Source organism: Brassica oleracea, unplaced genomic scaffold (assembly GCF_000695525.1).
Source record: "Brassica oleracea var. oleracea cultivar TO1000 unplaced genomic scaffold, BOL UnpScaffold00837, whole genome shotgun sequence".
Taxonomy (NCBI): Eukaryota; Viridiplantae; Streptophyta; class Magnoliopsida; order Brassicales; family Brassicaceae; genus Brassica; species Brassica oleracea.
In genome coordinates, this window is record NW_013617473.1 from 69,983 (window position 1) to 74,894 (window position 4,912).

Below are 4,912 nucleotides of genomic sequence, written 5' to 3' on the forward strand. Positions count from 1 at the left end.
GTGTCTAGACCTTTCTGTCGAACCAGATTTAAAAAAGATGGGGCATAGCTTTAAGTTTATGTGGTATTGGCTTGTTTTTTTATCTCGAGATCGAATCCGCTGCATCGGTCGATGAATGCTTATTGTATGAGTTATGTCTCTGGTCGAGATAATCATATATTGTGGCCTAAGTCAAGGCTGAACCAATGCTAAATCTAAAAAATGTTCGATACCTTTTTAAATTTATCAGACCAATAACAACTAAAGATGGGCATATCGAGTTTTTCTGCCGAAAAATGTTTTTAACAAGGCTTAAAGGAATTGTGCGTCGACTATTTCATTTTTAGGTTGTGTCTAGACCTTTCTGTCGAACCAGATTTAAAAAAGAAGGGGTATAGCCTTAAGTTTATGTGGTATTGGCTTGTTTTTTTATCTCGAGATCGAATATGCTTCTCTAAGGATTGCCACGGCTAGCATGCGTTGCTTGTACTGGGCAACGTGGTTGTCGGGATCTCCAGTACCTTCGTACATCTTGATAATCGGGAAAGAGAACTTGCGTGGCATATCTACCGAGGCAATCTCTTCTACGAAAGGTGTATCGGAGTAAGATCTAGGATCGCTTCTCCGGATAGGGGGAGCTACCCCTGGCAGTCTTTCTACAATAGATTGGATGGTGCCGAATCTTTAGGAGACCACCCTCTCGAGGTAAGCGGCTAGAGCCGGATCTGGGAACTTGGGATCGTCGGGTGAGTATTCTTCGTCTTCTGTATCGAAATCGCTATCTTCTTGCACCCGGGTCGCGTCTCGAGCAGTCTCTCGACTATCAGGTCCGTCACCCGCGGCGGCGGGTTGGCGAGACGTTCCTCCATCGTTGCGAGGAGTGCTGAGCGAAGCCATAGGTCGAACCTTAGCTCGGAACTGCTTCCGTTTGTTGCCGGTTGCTCCAAGGGTTTGATTTTCTTGTTGGAGGACAAGATTCTCCGCTTCCATGGCATCTAGCTTCTCAGCGCTCTGCTGCAACTGCTTGGAGTGTTCTCCAAGTTGGTCTTTTAGGGTTTGAACTTCTTGGAGAAGCTCGTGACCTCCAGGCATGGTTTCCTGAACTTTATGGAGGTCGGTGATCTGACTCTGAAGAGCTTCGAGTTGGTTGAGGAGCTCGACCTCCCTCGGGGTCGCCTCGACTTGATTAGTATCGTCTTCTGGTGTCATCATCACGTAGTTGGATTACTCCACTCCTTCTAGCGCCAAACTGTTATGGTATTTTTGTGGAGGGTCGTTTTAGTACTACGGAACACTAGAAGATTTGATGTGTAAGAATAAGAAATCGAGGCAGAAGAGATGTTTTCAACAATAAATATTTTGAAGGGATTTTAGTAATTAGTAATTAGTCATACAAAGGAATTGTGCTTCGACTATTCCATTTGCCTAAATCTGGTTCAGCCTCTCAGTTGGATCCGTTGGAGCTGTTGAAGTATCCTGTACCATAGTATATTAGTCAAACCCAGCTTATTGCTTTCAACTATACCAGTAAGGATCAAGAGAAGTATCTGTTTTCGTCCAAGTGATGCAGAAAAGCAAACAAAAATAATTCTAAAACTACTAATTTAGCTTCACTTTACAACAACTTTTAGTTAAGCAGTTCAATCCATTAACAGATTGCCTAATTTCAAGTGCTCTAATATTTTTTTTGCAAACTGCAAAGTTCCACATTTTGTTTCTGTAAGATCCACGTGAAGAGTTAAACTAACCAAGGGTCACAGAAAAAATCTTTACCTCGTAGCCCAGGAAGTACAAGCTGAATTTCATCTCAGAGAAATCAAGCCTTTTCAGCAATCTGGACAAATCAAACATAGAACGTGTAGTTTCCCCTGGGGACTTTACAAACGAAAGGAAAGAAGGCATATATGCAATATGCAATAGTTCACTTAGGGGAAAAATATGTAATATGTAACTTAGGAGAGAAGATCATTCAAGAGGTGAAGACACTTACGACATTCCCAGGACACGTGAGTAGAAGTCAAGACTAGCCTTAGGGTCCTTCACCCGAAACATCTGCAAGTTAAAATAAAAAAACAGACAGAATAGAACAATATCAAGCTTCTTCTCCAACCAATCCAACTTAAATCCAGCATCTCTCATGAATCCCAGTGCAGCATAAGCATCAGACAGATCATCCTGGAAGACCTCCTGCGGTGACTGGCATATAGTCACAATCAGAATGAGTAGAAAGCTTGTGTAAGCCTGTCCTTACATTTGGGTTCTTTGGACGGAATTCAGTTGCAAGCTCCCAGTGTCTTTCAAACATACGGCTCACAGATTCTGCCTGTGGTTGAGAAAAGGGTAAATAAAGTCAAACCATATTTAGATAAACAGTTTTGCGAGACCATTAAACTATGGATAACAAACTTTATGTTCTTTCTAGTGGCTTAAAATTCTACACACAAACTTAGTAGCATTCTTAATTTCTTACATGTGAAGGAGGAATCTGAAACCCATTAACAATCATTGTTTCTATTATTGTTGAAGATTCTTCTGACACATCTAATTTGCCAACAACTTGAAGAACATCTATCTAAACCAAAATTTTGAGCTCCCCATTTACAGGAAATCAACAAGCTTTGCAAGGAGGATACATTCCCTTGCTCTCCTTTCAAACATTCTTATCCTACACACACGCTTCTTAGTTACTCTCTTCACTTTCTGAGACATGCCATAAAATGGGTACGTAGCAAAGAGTCGCAAGGGTTTCCATATAACCGAGACCGTTGTTTACTTTAATCAAGGGCATGCAACATCTAACAGAGTGGAAGCAATGAGAGATGCATTAGTGTCCAAGAAACAATCTTGGAGTGGGGAAAATTCAGACAACCATGTCAAAAAATGATCTCTTGGCTCTTTAATCTTCTGCAAGCACTTACCCCTTTTGATCTCACTCATTATCCTGAAAAAGACCCTTTAAATTCAGATATCAAAATGTCTTTACATCAGATGAGAAAGACGGTTTGTTTGATATGAGTGCTTTGCCTGCAACTCCATGCCCTTTGCTCAGATAATCCCCCAAACATGCATTTACAAAGCCTTCCATGTCCATGTCATTCACATAACATGCCGTTCAAAGAATGACTTTTATTTTATTTTTGCATATACTTTGACTAGCTCATCGTTAGCTTACTTGGAGTAACTACGATGAATCCAAGCTAGAGCTAAAGGCAACCTATGTCCATGGCACATTGTTCGAATGACATCTCTTCTTTTTGGTTGCTTGAAAGGTACTGTGATAGAGAGACACTATTAGATTTAGGGAAGAGAAATTAAAAAAAAAAAAGAGAACCATTTTTGTTTGCTTGGTTCAGAGATACCTGGCTACGAGGAATAATTGATGTAGGGGAAGATTACAGCTTCAAAATCTCCCGCTCTACTTTAATATGCACCACGTGACGAAATCAGCCGACTCTGTATATCAACACTCTTCAAACAAACCCCTCTCTCCCCGCCCGCTCTAATTCTCGCGCGAAAAAGATTTAGGGTTAGGGTTACTCGCTCTCTGGCGACTCTCTTCTCCTTTTCATTTTCTCGAGAAAGACAGGGGAGAATCAATGGAACGCCAAGGAGGAATTGACGATAAGTAAAAAGCTGATCTCTCTCTCTCCGATCTTTCCTTTTCCCGTGTAATTTCTCCGACATATCTTCGGTTTCGTACAGGGATCCCATGAAACCAGAAGACGATTCGAAGAAACCAGAAGACGGTTCGAAGAAACCAGATCAACCTAAACCGGTTGAATCTGAGCCGGTTGAATCGGATATACCTAAACCGGACGAAACCATCAAACCGGTTACTTCTTGTGCTATTAACGATACGCTTTTTGAGGTAATCGGTTTCGTTATTTGATTGCTCTGTGATCGGATTTGATTGAAGAATATGTGCTATGTGATGGATTTGATGCAAGCAATTGATTTTGCAATGCATTTTGCAAGAAAGTGACTTGTGGTGATTGTGATGAAGTGTGTCGTTTTTGGTTGCAGAGGGAAATTCTTCATAGACTTCCCATGGAAGATTTGTCTAAGGCGAGATTGACATGCAAGACTCTAGTGGAGGCTTCTTTCATCCTCAGACATCTCAACGTTTCAAATGAGCGGTTTCTACGTGTTGAACATGAGGTTTCATCGATCAATCCAATCGATTCTTCTGTGAAGTCTGCCCTATTACCACATTTTCTTGGCTACGGAAGGGAGCAAACACTTATCCACTGTGATGGTCTATTCCTCGTGCATGCTCCTAACCGGAGTCAATCCCACCTCTACTTGTGGAATCCATTCCTTGGAGACTCTAGCCAGATATTCCCGAGCGATAGCATCTTTTCGTTTGAATACTTGGGTATAGGTTATCGTAAGGTCCCAGCCAATACTCCAAGAAACTATACAATATTGGGGTTCTCAGGGAAAGATGAAGGGTCTGTGCAGATTTTGGATTTGGAAACTTGTGTACGGAAGAAACTTCAAGCGAATATGTACTGGCTAACCTCTAGCAACACCATTCAACTTTTCAGTTTTACAACTGAAGAGTTCAAAAAGCTTGGTGAACTAGTGTTTGTCCACGATGAAAAAACCCAAGCCATGTCGCTTTCTTCTCATAAAGGAAACAGACTCTCGTTGTTACTTCAAGGTCTCACTGGAGATATTGCGTTTTGGGTTTCAAGCCCTCTGGATGATGAGATTGTCTCGTGGACATGCCTCCTCAATGTTTCTGATCCCAGAATCCCGTCTCTAGGAGACGATTCGGTTTATTCTCCACATTTCCTCGAGAAAAACGACACCATCGTACTTCTTAGTAGAGAGAAGGAAGAACGTGAAGAGTGGGTGATGAAGAAGTTTCAAAAGCATATATCAGCCTCCTCAAAATCAACAAAAAAGGAGTACTTGGTCGTGTTCGCAT

The 4,912-nt window shown here is 41.6% G+C and overlaps 1 long non-coding RNA gene across 5 annotated transcripts; it reads right to left on the reverse strand.

Annotated features, from left to right (window-relative positions):
* Nucleotides 1–1,417: 1,417 nt before the first annotated feature.
* On the reverse strand, nt 1,418–3,663 carry LOC106320180. 5 transcript variants are annotated; one of them, XR_001265715.1, is made up of 5 exons: nt 3,339–3,663; nt 3,152–3,251; nt 1,970–2,302; nt 1,753–1,813; nt 1,418–1,455 (listed from the first exon to the last, which is right to left on the reverse strand). It is a non-coding gene; the product is annotated as an uncharacterized LOC106320180 (long non-coding RNA). The 5 variants fall into 5 exon arrangements; XR_001265713.1 differs by having other exon boundaries at nt 2,898–3,251; XR_001265712.1 differs by having other exon boundaries at nt 2,450–3,251.
* Nucleotides 3,664–4,912: the final 1,249 nt, after the last annotated feature.